Source organism: Solanum dulcamara, chromosome 12 (genome assembly GCF_947179165.1).
Source record: "Solanum dulcamara chromosome 12, daSolDulc1.2, whole genome shotgun sequence".
Taxonomy (NCBI): Eukaryota; Viridiplantae; Streptophyta; class Magnoliopsida; order Solanales; family Solanaceae; genus Solanum; species Solanum dulcamara.
Window position 1 is genome coordinate 59,715,550 of NC_077248.1, and position 19,771 is coordinate 59,735,320.

The 19,771-nt window shown below is 36.7% G+C and overlaps 1 long non-coding RNA gene across 2 annotated transcripts in view; it reads left to right on the forward strand.

Moving 5' to 3' along the window:
- Positions 1–7,790: 7,790 nt before the first annotated feature.
- Positions 7,791–19,771, forward strand: part of LOC129877534 (uncharacterized) — a 38,115-nt gene continuing 26,134 nt past the window's right edge. The window contains exons 1-3 of one of the 2 annotated variants that reach the window (XR_008763550.1): positions 7,812–7,976; positions 8,065–8,172; positions 8,292–8,573. This is a non-coding gene — a long non-coding RNA (uncharacterized LOC129877534). Of the gene's footprint in view, positions 7,977–8,064; positions 8,173–8,291; positions 8,574–19,771 lie in introns of those variants that run through there. The other variant, XR_008763551.1, reaches the window with a different exon arrangement.

The following is a 19,771-nucleotide window of genomic DNA, read 5'->3' on the forward strand; positions in this document are numbered from 1 at the left end:
CGATCTCCACGAACAATTTTGCAAAAAAGACCTTTGAATCACTAAATTGGGATTAAATTGCTCAAGAAATACAACTTTAAAATTAGAAGAAAAATTATGAGAAATATTGTCTTATAGGGCGAGGGTGCACCATATACGGTGCCCCAGTGCATCAACAAATTATTCCCTATTTTGAAAGTCTCTGATGGGTTGCTCGAGATTCATTCGGAAACTCGTGCGCACAAAAAAACTCTGCTATCCCACCAAATTTGACGTTCTGAACTTAATGACGCATTGAGAATTTCCCTCCAAGGTCATCTTGACAAAAAATGGATCCCACACCTAAGCGTCGTTTTAAGGCAAAAATTCACAAAGAGGCTCGAAATGAGACCGAAAGCCTCGGGAATCGCACGAAAGGTCATTCTAGACCAAACTCGATATTTTAGAGCTAATTGCGCTGGCGAAATTTAGTTCGAGCGTATTTTTCCAGACTGTTGACCAAAGTCAACCTTAGGCCAAATTTCAAAGGCTAACGCTAAATGACCCTAAACTCGTATCGAATGCCTCGATACTCATGATGATCATGCTACTAGTCTAATTTGGCCATTTCAGAGTTGATGGAACTATCAAAATTCTGTTATGAGGTTGTTTACCCATATTTTTGACCGAAGTCAACTTTTCTAGTTATAAAGGCCTCCAAACTCGAAAAGCTGCACAAAATCCAAAAGAACGACCAGGCAACCTAACTAGTAGTGTCAGCAAGTCATAAATGACCTAGGGTCGCTATAAGAAAGCTCTAACCGATGAAAATGGGGCATTAACACAGAAATAACCTGGAGGGTCATTACACGTGGTCATTTCCGGCGACAGTGTGATGCCAAGTTCATTCCAGTAAGAGTGTGTTGCCGAGGTCATTTCCAGCGAGAGTATGGAACCAAGGTCATTTTTGGCGAGAGTGTGGTACTGAGGTCATTTTCGGCGATAGTGTGATGTCAAGGTCATTTTCAACGAGAGTGTGATGCCGAAGTCATTTATGATGAGAGTGTGATGTCGAGGTCAATGCCGATGAGTGTGAGTTGCTGAGGTCATTTTCGACGTGAGTGTGATGCCGGGGTCATTACCGGCGATTGTGACTAATGCTCGACTATTGTTTGTGCATGAGCATCCTTGCATATTTATGTGTGGTCTATTAACTTTTATGTATGTTCCGTGTGATACTTGTGATTATGTCTTGTGATGACTTAATTGTGATCATTGAATTTATATGAACTGTGTATTGTGAACTCTAGGTTGGGCTGATTTTCTGTGCAAGTGATAGTTATGGAGGTGCGGTTGGGATGAAAGAAGTTCTCGAATTTTTATGAGATTTGCTTAGTTTTATTAGTTTGCTTGTTGGGTACCGTATTAATGGGTACTCACTCCTTGCTTCTAAACTTGTGTAAGTTCCGAGTTCGGACCATGAGTTTGAGTCTTTTCCTTTTCATTCGAGGTTTTTAGGTGACTTTCAGAGGCAGTTGATTGACGTCCGACGATCTCTCTTGTTCCTTCATATATGATTTGTTCTATTTGAGACTTGTATTTACCATCAGTTTTGTATTTACTAGTGGGTTGTACACGTGACAACCAGATGCAGGGTTTTTCGAGTAATTTAAGTCTTCTATTTTTGTATATTTGATCTATTTAGTACTTCCACAACTATTTTCATTAATTGTTGGGTTTAGGCTGACTTGTCCGAGTGGGATGGGATGAGTGTCATCACGTCTAATTTCGGATCGTGACATGTTCGGAGCCTCAACTAAATCAGGATTGCACAGTCCAGGACCCATTTGGGGTTAACGCTTTCAAAAAAAATTTTGCTATACCCAAGACTCGAACTCGAGACTTCTAATTAAGGATGGAGCAGTCTACCACTACACCACAACCCATGTTAATAGTAACTTTGCATTTTTGACTACCCACTAAACATTACCTTAACTCTATAGGAATTCCAACGACCCCATATGCAGTCTTTGTGGATGCAATGAGACCACTATTCACATCTGGAACATATGGATAACTAGGAATAGTAATCTTCATAACAATTTAAAACAAGGCATCCCTTTAGATACTCCAGACGCTAAAACCTTAAAGTTCTTCCATCTAGCTTTGGATTACAGAAACCAGCAGAAGTTGATTCCCAACATGCTCTTCACTGGTCCCCACCCTTAAGCAACTTCAAGCTTAACATTGACGATGCCTTCAATCCCTCAACAAAGGAAGGTGGCACAGGCTGTGTGATTAGAGATAAAAGGGGGAACTGGGTAGTAGGGAAATCTGCCAAAATATATACTACGTCGGCTATCAATATCGAAATCTTCTCACTTTTGTAGGGTCTTCATTTGACCATTAAATTCATTATTACAGATCTGGAGATATCCACAGACTGCATTGAGGTAATTAATATGATTAGCAATGGATCTCTAGCTCACTTTAATATTGTTGCTGAATGCAGGGAGCTACTCCTCCAGTTGGGGAGGCTCCAAATCAAGCATGAAGGAACGAAGCAGAACAGGGCAGCGAACTTTTTAGCAAAGAGGGGATAAGAGCTTAAGGATGGTTTTGTGAATAATGGACAGTTCCCCCAATGTTTGTGTTGGAAATACTAAATGCAGACATTAGTGGAACTTCTTTTGTTAGACACGCTAACGCTAGTTATATATCATTAGGTTGTCTAAAGATTGTTTCTAACCTAGTCTGTAATGCTACCAACAATGTGGCTAATCCCTGTTGTATTGATGTATAATATATAAAATTCTACAACGCGTTAGCATTTTTTTCTTCAAAATTTAAGCTCTAATTTTTTTTGGAAAAATTACATAAATTTGACTCATTAATGAAACTATTTATCCAAATTGGACTCAACCAAAGCTATTTATCTTTAATAGACTCATGACCCAAACTATTTACGTGTCTACCCCATTTTTTTTATTTCGCGTATGACGTCAGCATCACAACTATGAATTAATCCTCTGTGATACTCCATCGGTATATTGATGTCATATCGGTATCATATAGGACTGAGCTTAATCTTCTGTGATAATCTGTCGGTATATTGATATCATATCGGTATCATATAGGACTAAGTTTAATCATCGGTGATTCTCCATCAATATATTGATACTCTATCGGTATCATATAGGATTGAACTCTTTTATTAAGAAATAAATAAAAAATAATTAAGAGAAAATTATGAAACAACAACAACAACAACAACAACCCAGTGAAATCCCACATCGTGGGGTCTGGGGAGGGTAGAGTGTACGCAGACCTGACTCCTACCAATGTAGGACGGTTGTTTCCGAAAGACCCTCGGCTCAATAAAAGCATAGAAAAAGGTCAGACAAGAATATTAGAGTAAATAAGTAGATGACGAAAACGATCCAAACAATAGTATAATCAAAGCACAGAAAACAGTAGATATTATTATTGGATAATAACATAAATACCATAAATAACACACATCAGAGTACAAGAAATCATAGTGCGTTAATACGCCTACGAATAAGGGAGAATAAAACCACTATGTACTAGCCTTCTACCCTAATGTGTGTCCTCCACACCCTCCTATCTAGGGTCATGTCCTCGGTAAGTCGTAAATGCGCCATGTCCTGTCTGATCACCTCTCCCCAATATTTCTTCGGCCTACCCCTACCTCTTCTGAAACCATCCATGGCCAGCCTCTCACATCTCCACACTGGTGCATCTGAGACTCTCCTCTTCACATGTCCAAACCATCTCAGTCGCGTTTCCCGCATCTTGTCTTCCACCGAGGACACTCCTACCTTTTCTCGAATAGCCTCATTTCTAATCTTGTCACTCCTGGTATGCCCACACATCCATCTCAACATTCTCATCTCGGCAACCTTCATTTTTTGCACGTGGGAGACCTTAACTGGCCAACACTCTGCCCCATACAACATAGCTGGTCTAACGACCACTTTGTAGAACTTGCCCTTAAGTTGTGGTGGCACCTTCTTGTCACATAACACACCTGAGGCGAGCCTCCATTTCATCCATCCTGCCCCAATACGGTGTGTGACATCCTCGTCGATCTCTCCGCTGTCTTGCATGATAGAACCAAGGTACTTAAAACTACTTCTCTTTTGGATGGCTTGGTCCCCGAGCCTAACTTCCGCGCCAACCTCTTGAGGTGTCTCACTGAACTTGCACTCTAGGTACTCTGTCTTGGTCCTACTCAGCTTAAACCCCTTAGACTCCAAGGTGCGTCTCCAGTCTTCCAGCTTAGCGTTAACTCCGCTACGAGTCTCATCGATAAGAACTATGTCGTCCGTAAAAAGCATACACCATGGCACCTCACCTTGAATTTGTCGCGTCAATCCATCCATCACCAAGGCAAATAGGAACGGGCTAAGAGCTGATCCTTGGTGCAACCCCATCATAACTGGGAAGTGTTCTGAGTCCCCTCCTACTGTCCTTACCCTGGTTTTGGCACCCTCGTACATGTCCTTGATCACCCTTATATACGCTACAGGTACACCCTTAGCCTCCAAACATCTCCATAGTATCTCTCGTGGGACTTTATCGTAAGCCTTTTCCAAGTCGATGAACATCATATGCAAGTCTCTTTTCCTCTCCCTATATTGCTCTATTAGTCTCCTCATAAGGTGGATGGCTTCTGTAGTTGAGCGTCCCGGCATAAATCCGAACTGGTTCTCTGAAATCGACACGCCTCTCCTCACCCTCATCTCTACCACTCTTTCCCACACTTTCATAGTATGGCTTAGAAGCTTAATACCTCTATAGTTGTCACAGCTCTGGCTATCCCCTTTATTTTTGTAAAGCGGGATCATGATGCTCGATCTCCATTCTACGGGCATCGTTGTCGTCGTAAAGATGACATTAAATAACCTAGTCAGCCATTCCAAACCTACCGAGCCCGCACTCTTCCAAAATTCTCCAGGGATCTCGTCAGGTCCGGTCGCTCTTCCCCAGCGCATCCTACGAACAGCATCCTTAACCTCATCGACCGTAATACTCCTACAACCCCCAAAATCGTGACTCCTTCCTGTATGTTCCAAATCTCCCAACATAATTTCTCTGTCCCCTTTGTCATTCAAAAGTTTATGAAAGTATGACTGCCATCTTTGTTTGATAAGGGTCTCCTCTACCAATACGTTTCCGTCTTCGTCTTTAATGCACTTCACTTGATCCACATCGCGTGCCCTTCTCTCCCGGGCCCTGGCTAGCCTGAATAATTTTCTGTCCCCACCTTTCTCTTCCAGTTCAGTATAAAGATGTTCAAAAGCTGCCATTTTTGCCGTTGCAACCGTCGACTTCGCCTCCTTCCTTGCTATCTTATACAGTTCTCCATTCGTCCACTTCTCCACCTCATCCTTGCTCTCCATCAACTTAGCATACGCCACCTTCTTTGCTTCCACTTTCCCTTGCACTTCTCCATTCCACCACCAGTCCCCTCGATGCCGACTATGACTGCCTGTCGAGACTCCTAGCACTTCCTTTGCTACAACCCTAATATAACTAGCTGTCCTATCCCACATATCGTTCGCATCCCCACTACTATCCCAGGCCCCCATATCCTTCAATTTCTCTCCCATCTCAAGGGCACTAACCATTGTCAAACTCCCCCATCTGATCTTAGGTCGTTCTTCCCCGACCCTCCTCGTCCTTGTCATCTTTATCCCTAAATCCATCACTAAGAGCTTATGTCGGGTTGTAAGGTTGTCGATCGGGATGACCTTACAGTCTTTGCACAAACCCTTATCATCCTTCCTGAGGAGTAAAAAATCTATCTGAGTTTTAGCCACTGAGCTACGGAAGGTTACCAAGTGGTCCTCCTTCTTTGGGAAACTCGAGTTGGCTATCACCAATCCGAAAGCTCTTGCGAAATCCAACAGTGCGGTTCCTCCTCCATTTCTGTCCCCGAAGCCAAAGCCCCCATGCACATCATCATACCCTCCCGAAATAGATCCGATGTGCCCATTGAAATCCCCTCCCACGACAAGCTTCTCAGTAGGTGGTATGCCTCTCACTAACTCGTCCAACTGCTCCCAAAAGCGCCTCTTATCCTCCTCGCATAAGCCCGCTTGCGGCGCATAAGCACTAATAACGTTCAACGTGATCCCTTCAACGACTATTTTAATCGACATCATCCTATCATTGACTCTCCTAACCTCCACCACCTGATCCCTTAAATCACTATCTATTAAAATGCCTACCCCATTTCTATACTTCGATTTACCAGAAAACCAAAGCTTATACCCGTCTACCTCCTTAGCTTTAGAGCCGACCCATTTTGTCTCCTGGACACAGGCTATATTAATCTTCCTCTTCTTTAGAATCTTAACCAATTCTATGAATTTATCCGTTAACGTCCCAATGTTCCAAGAACCTATTCTCAGTCTAGACGCTCCTTTAACCCACTTACCTCTCCTTACCCTCGTCCCCGTCCATGAGCGAGAACATGACCCTAGTCTACCATCACTATCCAAAGCCACGAAAATGCGTATGAACTAATAAATTATTCGGGGGTTTAAAATTGGCAAAATGTAACTACCAGTATATGAACAAAGGATAGAATATAAAGATATAAAAACCGAAGGTACCAACTCTGGTAGAAATGAACCTGGTTGCCGCCGGAAAATACTGCTCACGTCCGAATACTGTTCACGTCGGCGTACTTAGTTGAGTTGCAACGGTTGTTCGTCACCGGACATACAGATCTGTACACCTAAAAAAAAAAAATACTTTGCTGGAAAAATTAGAGCTTCGCCGGAAAAACTGAAGCTTCGCTGGAAAAACTTGAGATCTGGATGGATCTGTCTAGATCTGTCTCTAAGAAGCTTTACTGAACCCCAAGTAAGTTATTAGCAACCACCTTTCAGTAAGGAGCAAAGATAACAATGGCACAAAAACCCTTCTGAATATAATTATATTCTTATTATATATATAACTGTTGTCGCCGTTGTTACAGCAACAGATGAACAAAACAAGGGGCGGTGAGGCACCGTATTCAGTAAAATCAGTTATAGAAAGTGCAAAATTTACACCGACAGAAGAAGAGACGTGCAAATTGAGCTAAAATTATGAAAGTCACAATCTTATTTATTAAACTCTAAATTAGTAGAAAATATATTTTTATAACTTTTTAGAACTTTTTAAAAAATTGTATCTAAATTATAACTCATTTTTATATATTTATAAATTAAAATATTGAAAAATTAAAACATACATCAATGACACCATGACAATATATAGATATGCTGTAATAGTATCATTGATGATTGAGTAATTTAATTGAAGGCCTGAAACAAACCTCAATGAAAACACTACTCAGTTATTCTTTGATATCAGCAGAGTATATTATACTTTGATGGTCTCAAGGAGGAAGAAGCAGTGCTTCAATGAAGACACTGGTCAATTCCTTTCTGATATCATCAGAATATATTCATATACTATTATATACTGTGAGGGTATCATAAAAGAAAAAAGGACAGACACTAATTTAAAATAAAAAGAGAGATGAAAATAATAGGGATAATTAAGGGTCAATATTTTACCTTTTTTGGGCATAAATGTTCTTTTCCCTAAATTATATACTGTCAGGGTAGTTATATACTGTGAGGGTATCATAAAAGAAAAAAGGACGGACACAAATTTAAAATAAAAAGGAATATAAAAATAATAGGGATAATTAAGGGTCAATATTTTACCTTTTTTGGGCATAAATGTTCTTTTCCCTAAATTAAATACCACACCCGAAATAGGGAGAATCGGTGCAAAAACTTGTTTATTTGGCCCACGTTTGAAGAGCCCATCATATGAATTGAGTTTTACCCCACGTTGGAAGAGCCCTAAATAATCTGAGAGTTGGGATTCGGGGTACTAAGGGGAAAAAACGAAGGGGGAGGCGGAGACTAGAAGGAAGAGAGAGCAATGAAATCGCCTGAGATGAGGATATGTTAGAACTCAAGTACAAGGTTTTGCGATCTTCTTTTTCTTATTCTATGTTTAATTGTTTACTCCAAAGAGCGATCATTTGTATAAATTACTGTTATATGATTGAAGGAAATGTGGAACGAGAGATTGAACAAGTACGAGGAGGAGCTCAAAATGGAGAAAAGTATGGAGACGCGTGCCCGCACTGAGTTGTCAGGAGACCCTCTTGCGAGATAGGTACTTTTAAACACCGACTTGCTAATCTCTTCAATTTCTGTAGTTTATTGCTTAGATAAGCTTTGAGATATTCAGATTCTTATGTATCTTGTTGATTATGATTTGGAAATTCAATCCAGACTGGACACTCCAATAGCATGAATAATTGGGTATGGAATTGCAGTCCAGGAATTCAGGGTGACTTTTTGTGTCATGCTTATGTCTTGTGGATAATAATTTATGTTTATGCTCTGAAGTACAATAGGTTTATTAGATATCTGACTGGTTAGTCATAGGAGACGGGGTTTTTATTTAGGGCTTGTTCATGCTAAAATGTAATATATCCTTAAGTTAGACAATTGTGAATTATGAATTTTGAGTTGTGGATGCTTAATTGCCTTTAATCTAAAATTATTGTCTAAGATCGAGTGATCAATCAATATCCTTATGTATTATTTCTAGTATTCAACATAAAAATATATTGTGTGGGTAAAAAACAATGGTTGCTCAAACGCCTAGTAACCTCGATCTAGGTCTCCACTTTACCCTACTGTGTAAAAGACCAAAGAAGGCAAGAGATGAGGTGCCGACTCATGTTTATCCAATTTAACAATTTCTTCGTGTTTTTGATTGGAGTGACAAAACTCCTATAAAATATGATGTGTCCAATCCGTACAAGTTTGGGTAGGTTAATGCATGCTTCAGGGAAGCGTGAAGCGGAAAAAAGTGACAAGGCTTGCTTCGCTTAAACCATGAAGCATAAAGCGAAGCGCTCGCTTCATTAAAGTGAAGTGCAGTTTAAAAGAAAAAATATCAACATAAATAAAGAATATATATAAGCAAAAATTCAAATGATAAGCTAAAAAGTAGACATCACAAAATCAAAGCTATTAATGGTTTCTATTTCTTGTTCTTCTGAAGATTTACTTGTACAAGATTGTTAGAATCTTGTATTTCTCCCTTATCATTTTAATGTTCATCATCTTTTTCAACTCCATTATCATCACCCTTGTCAAAATCCCTTCCACGCTTCCTTATCTAGTAAATCCATATCTGATATCACAGTTATCATAAAAGAGTAACGGGTTCAAACTTACCAATGCATTGAGGCCCTTACAACGTAGAGATTCGCTTCACGCTTAAAGCGATAAAGCGAGTGCTTTCCTAAATACTTGGTTAACTCTCTAAATCCATATACACTACATAAATTGAAATAAAGCGAGTAAAGACATTTTCAATAATTAAAAAATATATTTTCAATAATTTATGTATTTGAATTTATGTCAAGAATATTAAATTTATTTTTTTCAACTTACAATCAAAGAAAAATTTGATTGACTTTCAAAATTTTATTTGTATCACATAAATTAAATTAAAATAAAGACAAATATATATATATATATATATATATATATATATATAATAGGTTTGTGTTAACACGGATTTCATACAAGGAAGGTTGCGCAAGGCAAACAATAGGCCCTTTTATTTTTTTGAGTCAAACGATGGGCCCATTCCAAATCCATGTCTTTTTTTTCTTTCTTGAAATAAAACAAAACAAAAAATACCTAGAAAATAACTTTCCAATTATTTGTCATAAAAGGAAAACGCCGCTCCATGGATCTGTTCATCTACCTCGGCTAGCAAATCCTCTCGTCCTCTGTCGAGTGGTCGGTGTGTGATCACCAAAGGTGAAGTAACCCTTCAGGTGCTCTCTTCGCCTATGTCGAATACTCCCAGCCGGTTCTGCCGGGTAAGGCCAGGAGCTGGTTTGGGAAATTACGGAGCCTTACTTATTCAGGAGGGACTTGATTCTAAAATGGAGTGATAGATTGAATCGATACTTCCCAAACTCATGATTTTTCTTGAAATAAAACAAAAGAAAAAACCCTAGAAAATAGCTTTCCAATTATTTACGTCATAAAAGGAAAACGCCGCTCCATGGATCTGTTCATCTACCTCGATTAGCAAACCCTCTTGTCCTTTGTCCATAGACACACTGAGATGACACATAGATTAGCAATTCTACCGTGGCAAATCACAAGAAAATTCTTCGTTTTGTGTTTCAGAAATATTCCCACTCCATTGTAGAAAGTGGTCCAAATTGTGCCAATGCCTTTGGTTTGATTACAACAAGTATTTATCTCCGTTGTCGCTTTTACCATAGCAGTTGCATTTATTTTGACCTATGATGGTCCTATTTTATGATAGATAGTAGATATAGTTGGTATTTTCCCCCTTGATGCAACTACATTGCGCTTATTGTGGCTAACTTGAGAGATGCTCAATTTCCCTGTTCTGCTAGATTAGTAAAATCTAAAAACTTAGATTTGTTTGTATCAAACTTTGGTATTTGCTTAGAACCAAGAATTGGTTAAGCTTCCAGGCGTTGTCAATCTAATTATTCATATTTAATTGGATCAGGGTTTAAATCATACCTTGTTCATTTTGGATGGAATATATAGAATGCCTATGCATTTTTTAGGGATAATTTCATAGATCTCTCTTATATTTTAGTTCCCTTATTTTAATTTATTTGTAACAATTGTTTTAAACTATTTATTATTAATAAAAAAATAATTACAATTTCACCATTTTTCCTTTCATACACTCTTTCAATATACTAATAAAATCTATATATAAGTGAAGTGGAAAGTAGTGATAACTAGCAAGAAGACACGTGGTATGGGAAAAAAAACATAAAGGTGCAGAATAAAGCTCTCAGAATGAAATGGCCGTGGAAGTTTGCCAATGATAGTCAGATGCTATGCGAAAGGGCACTAAGTGCAAATATGAGGTGAAGAGATGTGGATGACCGAAGAAGTGATTACACCCTATGGATAGTTTGTAGAGATCAATAAGAGGCTTGTGTGATGAAGTTAAGAGTAATGCAAAGATCAAAGTTATAGATGGAAGCAAGACAAGATTCAGGAAAGATAACTGGCATTAAAAGGGAAATTTGGAAGTATTTTTCCCTGAGATATAGAGTATAGTTCTGGGACAACAAAATAACATAACAGAGTTATGGACAAATCAAGGGTGGAGCTTTATTTTTAGAAGACAATTCAATGACCGGGAAATATCAAGAGTGTCAGATTTTTTCAACTCTGTGGAAGCTTTTAATGGGCTACAAATAGAGGAAGATGCTATGTGGTTGATGGGCAAAAGCAGAGAGGAATTTTAAGTTAACTCAATCTACAAGTTGATGGACCAGACAAACCCACAAACACACAGTTGGCCATGAAAACAAATATGGAGAAGCAGAATACCTTTTAAAATTTCATGCTTCATATGGTTGTTGGCCAAAGAAGCTGCTTTGACTCAAGATATAACTTGATGAAAAGAGGGATAACCGTATGCTCTAGATGGTTTCCTTTGTGGGGAGACATAAGAGATAATGAATCATCTGTTCTTACTCTACAAGTATACCTAACAACTATGGATGATTTTTTTGAACTTCAAAGGCATCTCTTGGACATGCCTAGGAGGTCTTAGAGGCTTTAAAGAGTTGGGAAGAAGCAAGGGTGAATGCAAAGGACAAATGCAGATGGAGAATTATCCTTGCTAGTAGATGATGGACTATTTTGGAAAGAAAGGAATTCTAGGTGTTTTGAGAGCATAGAGAATAGTGACAAAAAGGTCAAGTTAAACTGCATTTTATTGTTATGTTTTTGGTGTAATCAATTATTCTCCGACGACACTATATCTTTAATTGATTTTTTAGACTTAGACTAAAAAAATGGAAAAGGCGACATTTGTATATATGGTTTCAGTACAACCCATTACTGTTTTGTGATTTATTACAAAGTTACCTATTTCAAAAACATTATATATGTCAAGTAATCAAAGAATTGCTATTTTTCATTTATCTTTAGATTCCACTCAACTCAATTACTATGGGATTGCAATGCAATAAATAAGAGATAACGTTGGTTGGGAGTCGTGGTAATCTCATAACATATTTACATAATATGAAAACATTAAATGAGGGTGACAAATGCACACCACTATAAATTACACATGCGTTCATCTCAAAATTGCTCAGGCTTACTCTGCCAAAACATATTCTTCTTTTCTTCTTTATTTATTTGCTTTTGCAATCGAAAGAAGGACAAGTAGGGTTAGGCGAAATTTGAGGTGAAGTTCATTGAGTCAAACGAAACATGCACTGTTACTTTCTCAAAAAGGAAAATAGGCTTGTTTAAGAAAGTGGATGAGCTTTCAACTCTGACCGAAGCCGATGCTAGCGTTTTGCACTTTTCACCAAGTGGATAACCATATTTCTATGGTTCCACTAGTCTAGAAAAAATAATAGATTAATTTCTTGAATTGAAACTAGACCATAGTCGATGTGATCATGCTTACGTGGGTAAATCAAATGTCTTTAAGGTATTTGAAGATCTCTGTAAAAGAATTACAAGCATTGGACCAGAAAGAAAAAAGTGAATACTAAGGTATAAGATCATGAACACTAGCTTTAGAAATACCGCTAGATAAACGTGTGTTGTAGCAGTTGGTGACAATCAAGTTGCATTTGGACAATTAAAAAAAGTAGAAAAAAGTGTTGTTTAGGTTGAGCTACCGAAGTTTGAATTAAATGTTGCCAATTGAACCAAATGAAGCTAATCAAGGTTATAAAGTAACAATAAATATAACAAACTAGAGGTGTAAAATCATCTTGTAAGGTTTTATTGGGCAGAGTTATTGAGATTTTTATCTTGAATCACATTAGGAGACAATGTACTTGTAAATTAAAAAGTAAAACTAGCTATTTCGCATGTTTCCTTTTCTCTCAACAACAACAACAATATACATAGTGAAATCCCACTAGGTAGGGTCTGGGAAGAGTGTACGTAGACCTTACCATTATACAAAAAAAAAGAATTGTTTGGTGCATAAAGCATCCCTTGGTAGCAAGGTCTGGAGAAGGGTCACAGCCCAAGCTATGTGATGTAGACAACTTATCCTAATGCAAGCATTAGTGGCGGCTTCCATGTTCGAACTCGTGACCTATAGGTCACACAGGGACAACTTTACGGTTGCTTCAAAGCTCCCCTTTTGAAATGTACTAGATGTTGTGTCCTAGAATGTGTTGTGTATATTCTATTTGTATATTGTAACTTGTAAAAGTGTACCATTGTTTTGAAGTTTCTACGAAACCGTCCAAACTCCTAAATCTAGTTTCTCAAGAGTCGTTCATTCCCTCCTCCCTCTTCTTTCACTCTTTCCCAAAATTACCTATTCTGACCACTATTATCTCTTTGAAGTGCTTGGTGTTTTCAATATTTGTAGAAGACTATCGTTAATATGTTATTTTTCTGTCTTGTGGATGGCTATGCATTTATGCAAGTACTACAACTGCATAAAGATCCACACCTTTTGTTGGATAGAAACATGTTAGCTTTCAGGGATGATTTTTTTTGTTTCTGGAGTTCTAATGATACCAATTATTACCACAATTACAATTCATAGCAATCACTTCACAAAATAATGTTCTGGTAGATTATTATAGAGCTGATATTATATATATAGTAGTAAGTACTCATTCTCAAAAAAGATATATAGTAGTTAGTGCTAATGTGTATTTTGCTTTAAAATCAAAATAATTAGTACTCAATTGCTTATGGTAACAAGTACTTCACAATTTATAATAACCAGTCAATTATTTGGGATTTGTCCGACATGAGAAGTGAGTCAAGTTATACGCATGAAAACCTCTAATTTGATTGCAACAGGAATACATTAGAGGGACGGATTCAAGTTGATTTACTTACTAAAGAATATTAATGAGTGCATGAAGATTTTCTTTGATCCATCACTTCCACATCGTTCACTGGGTCAATAATTGATTTACCAATCTAAACCACACAAAGCTCATTAAAGACTAAATATGAACCAAACTAAAATTACTGACTCAATAACATAAGAACTTGATAAGCTTCTATTTTGTGGTGTCAAACCTCAGATAAATGGATGACTAAAAACCTACAACAACCGACTTTAATAACAAAGATGAGAATTGACCATATTAGACGACTCAATCACTGGTGAAGTTTCTCCTAACATATCTTCAATTTCAAGAAATCCAATAACCAACTCAATGGTAATTATGAGTTCAAGAACTGTCCTCCTCTTCTAGCTCAGGGGCAACATTTAAATCAAACTTGAAATGCTTGGCCAGAATAGCACTTTTAGTTTCTTTTTTAACTTTCTCCACCCGTAACATCAGTGCCTACTTCTGCTCCTCCATGTGTTTATCTGGAGGTATTTCTAAGCCAGGGTGCATGATCTTATACGTTAGTATTCACTTTTTTCCTTTCTCATTCGAGTGCTTGTAATTCTTTACGGAGATCTTCAAATGCCTCTAAGCCATTTGATTTGACCTCAACGTGATCACTTTGGCGATCTTATAGTTTCACTTCTAAAAATTATCAATTAGTTTTTCTATACTTGTGGAACCATAGTAACATGATTTTCCACTTGGTGGAAAGAGCATAACACCAACATCCACTTCGGTTCGAGTTGCAAATTTATTTGCATCCTGGAACAAGGTTTTTTTCCCTTTCAAGAAACTAACAGTGCGTGCTTTCTCAAACTCAATCAACTTTATTTCAATCTTTTGCTTACCTTGAATTTAAGTTGATTGAGTTTGAGAAAATACACACGGTTAGTTCCTCTAAAAGGAAAACCAACTTGTTCAAGGATGCAGATAAACTTGCAACTCGGATCGGAGTGGATTTTGATGTGATGCTCTTTTCGCCAAGTGGAAAAGCATGTTCATATGGTTCTACAAGTATAGAAAAAATGATTGACAAATTTTTTGGAGTGAAACTAGAGAATCACCAACGTGACATTCTGTTGGCAGATTAAATGTTTCTGAGGCATTTGAAGATCTCTATAAAAAATTCAAGCATTAAACGAGAAAGAAAAAAACGTACACTATTGTATAAGATCATGCACTGTGGCTCAGAAATACTGCCGGATAAACTCATGTTGGAGCAGAAGCCCGCAATGAAGTTGCGGGGGGGATAAAAAAGGAAGAAGAAGTTTTGTTCTTCTTGAGTTATTCAAGTTGTATTTATATGTTGCCCCTGAGCCAGAAGAGGAGGAGGGTTTTTAAACTCATAATTATTATGGAGGTGGTAATTGAAATTCTTGAATTTGGAGGAAAATTTACCAGCTATCGATTTTTTTAAATATGATCAATTCTTGTCTTTGTTATTAAGTTGATTGTTATTAGTCTTCAGTCGTCCATTTACTTGAGATTTTAAACTACAAAAATGAAGGTTATAGTGCTTTTGTGTTGTTAATTTAATTTTTTCCTTTGTTTCATTTTAAGCCTTTGATAATGCTTTTTGTTGTCTACATTGGTAAATCACTAAAACCTCTTATTGACCTAGTGAACAATGTAATAGTGATAGATCAATGAAAACTATTGTGCACTCATTAGTGTTCTTTCATGGTTTCATCTCCGGCGGTGGTTGGTTTATTTACATTTTACACCAAGACTAGTTCCTTGTGAGATGGTTGAATCTTCGTAATATGTGTTAATCTAATACCCATTGATGGTTAGTATTATTTTATGCAGAATAAGAATGAGTATTAGCAATGTAGGTAGTAACTAATTAAAGACAAAATGCTCCTTCAATTTCAATACTTATCTCTACGCAGATCTAGCTGTTGGAATTAAACAAATTTGTTAAACACTTTCTTTGAGAAAGGTAATAGTGATATTTTTAGAACACTTTGTAGCATCATATTAGTAATACATAGGATTTCAACACATGCATAAGATTGATTAATGACATAGCTACCCCTCATATTCCTCTCAAACGTTTCCTATTTTTCAAAGCTAAAGAGTGTGGAGGGTATTTTTGTAAATAAATATTTTTTATGGAAATTATTCAACGCATTTTATTTTAACTACAGAAAACCAAACATTGCATAAAAAATAATCTTTGCATAATTAATGCAATTATTACTAATACATGCATTGCTAAAAAATACATGCATTACTAATACACTATATTCATCATTATTCTTATACACCCTATCAAAAGACCCCCCTATATTTTGTTTGTAGGTTCCTCCTTTTTTGGTATAACTCGTATACGACAAGTTGACCTTGTTTTATTAATGAAACTTTTTGCTTGATTTAAAAAAAATAAACAAACAAATTAAATCATGGTAAGAGTTGGGCGGGTTGTGTTATGAACCATTGTTTATCGTATTTTTATCCCACCCATCTTAGTCTAACAAATTTTTTGGTTATTGGACAATGACTCATTTATTGATTCAACCCTTTTTGATCGGCCAAATTCAGTCCAAATTGACAATTTGCCAACTTGGCTAACCAGTAGTTTCATACATTTGCAACCTCAACGTCTACTGTGGTAGAGGTATCTTTTATGCTGAGATTGTAAAGCATGGATTGTTTATGAGGTAAATTAATAATGAAGGGATTGTTATTCGGTGATTCATAGTTTAGAGATTGTTATACGTTAATTAATTAATTACTTTGAAAGAATACTTTTGTCTTTAAATAGTTACTATCTACAATACTAATGCACATTTTTATTCCACATTCTAATCTGCATAAAATAATATTATCATTAATTGATGTTTTATAAACTCATATTACAAAAGATACAACCATCTCACAGAGAGCTAGCCTGGCGTAAAATGTAAATGCACCAATCTCCCTAGAGATGGAACCATGAAAGAACAATAACGAGTGCACGAGTGTTCTCTTTGGTCCATCAATTTCACATTTTTCACTAGTTCAGTAAATGGCTTCAATAAATTTCCTAATCTAGATTCTAGACAACACAAAACATCATTAAATATTAAAGATGAAACAAACGAAAAAACTGACTTAATTACATAAGAACTCCTTAACCTTCTATTTTGTGGTCTAAACCCTCGTTCGTATAAATGGATGACTGAAGATTAACAACAAGTGACTTAATAACAAAGACAAGAATTGATCATATTATTAGACTCAAGCGTTGGTTAAGTCTTCTTCAAGCATAGTGCCAATTTGGAAAACTCCAATTACCCACTCCATGATAATTATGAGTTCAATCAATTCTCCTTCTTTTCTGGCTCAATGACCATATTTAATTCAAACTCGAGATTCTCGGCCAGAATAGCACTTCGTGTTTCTTTATAATTTTCTCCAATCGCAACTTCGTTGCCAGCTTCTGCTCCTCCATGTTTTTATCTGGAGGTATTTCTGAGATCGGGTGCATAATTTTATACAGTAGTATTCATTTTTTTAATTTCTCCTTCCATGGTTTTAATTCTTTATTGAGATCTTTCAATGTCTCAAAGCCATTTGATCTGCCCTTAGCATAATCACGTTGGCGATCCTCTAGTTTCACTTTGAAAATTTCTCAATTATTTCTTCTATACTAGTGGAACCATAGGAACATGGTTTTCCACTTGGTGGAAAAAGCATAACACCAACATCCGCTTCGGACATAGTCGCAAGCTTATCTGCCTGTTGGAACAGGGTATTTTTTCTTTTCGAGAAGCTAACAGTGTGTGCTTTCTCAAACTCAATCAACTTCATTTCAGTCTTTTGCTTATCCATTTTGGTCCTGCTTTCCTTTGCAAAAGCAAATAATTAAAGAAGAAAATAAGATTTTTTTGTTGAGTAAGTCTAAGTGATTCTCAACAAAAATATCTTATTTTCTTTTTTAATTATTTGTTTTTGCAATAGAAAACAGGACTAGAAAGGGTAAGCAAGAGATCTGAAATAAAGTTGATTGACTCTAAGAAAACATGCACTGTTAGTTTCTCAAAAAGAATAAACATCCTATTTCAAAATCCATATAAGCTTGTAACTCGAGCTAGAGCGGATGTTGGTGTTATGCTCTTTTCACCAAGTGGAAAACCATGTTTCTATGGGTTCCACAAGTATAGAAAAAATAATTGATAAATTCTTCGAAGTGAAACTAGAGGATTGCCAATGGTGATTATGCTTAGGGCAAATCAAATGACTCTGAGGCATTAGAAGATCTCCGTAAAAAATTACAAGCGTTGAACGAGAAAGACAAAAAGTGAATACGAAATGTAGAAGATTATACACCCTGCCTCTGAAATACCTCCAGAGAAACGCATGGAGGAGTGGAATTTCGTGTGAAGGGGTGAAATCCGGAGATCTACGAAGGAACGCAAGCCGGCAATTATGTTGCCGGTTGGAGAAAGCTAAAGAAGAAAAAGAAGTGCTATTCTGGCCTAGCATCTCAAGTGTGATTTAAATGTTGTCCAATATGGTCAATTCTCATCTTTGTTGTTAAGTTAATTGTCGTTAGTCTTATACACCCTATCAAACGATCCCCTATATTATTGTTTGTAGGTTCCTCCTTTTTTGGTATAACTCGTATACGACAAGTTGACCTTGTTTTATTAATGAAACTTTTTGCTTGATTTAAAAAAAATAAACAAACAAATTAAATCATGGTAAGAGTTGGGCGGGTTGTGTTATGAACCATTGTTTATCGTATTTTTATCCCACCCATCTTAGTCTAACAAATTTTTTGGTTATTGGACAATGACTCATTTATTGATTCAACCCTTTTTGATCGGCCAAATTCAGTCCAAATTGACAATTTGCCAACTTGGCTAACCAGTAGTTTCATACATTTGCAACCTCAACGTCCACTGTGGTAGAGGTTTCTTTTATGCTGAGATTGTAAAGCATGGATTGTTTATGAGGTAAATTAATAATGAAGGGATTGTTATTCGGTGATTCATAGTTTAGAGATTGTTATACGTTAATTAATTAATTACTTTGAAAGAATACTTTTGTCTTTAAATAGTTACTATCTACAATACTAATGCACATTTTTATTCCACATTCTAATCTGCATAAAATAATATTATCATTAATTGATGTTTTATAAACTCATATTACAAAAGATACAACCATCTCACAGAGAGCTAGCCTGGCGTAAAATGTAAATGCACCAATCTCCCTAGAGATGGAACCATGAAAGAACAATAACGAGTGCACGAGTGTTCTCTTTGGTCCATCAATTTCACATTTTTCACTAGTTCAGTAAATGGCTTCAATAAATTTCCTAATCTAGATTCTAGACAACACAAAACATCATTAAATATTAAAGATGAAACAAACGAAAAAACTGACTTAATTACATAAGAACTCCTTAACCTTCTATTTTGTGGTCTAAACCCTCGTTCGTATAAATGGATGACTGAAGATTAACAACAAGTGACTTAATAACAAAGACAAGAATTGATCATATTATTAGACTCAAGCGTTGGTTAAGTCTTCTTCAAGCATAGTGCCAATTTGGAAAACTCCAATTACCCACTCCATGATAATTATGAGTTCAATCAATTCTCCTTCTTTTCTGGCTCAATGACCATATTTAATTCAAACTCGAGATTCTCGGCCAGAATAGCACTTCGTGTTTCTTTATAATTTTCTCCAATCGCAACTTCGTTGCCAGCTTCTGCTCCTCCATGTTTTTATCTGGAGGTATTTCTGAGATCGGGTGCATAATTTTATACAGTAGTATTCATTTTTTTAATTTCTCCTTCCATGGTTTTAATTCTTTATTGAGATCTTTCAATGTCTCAAAGCCATTTG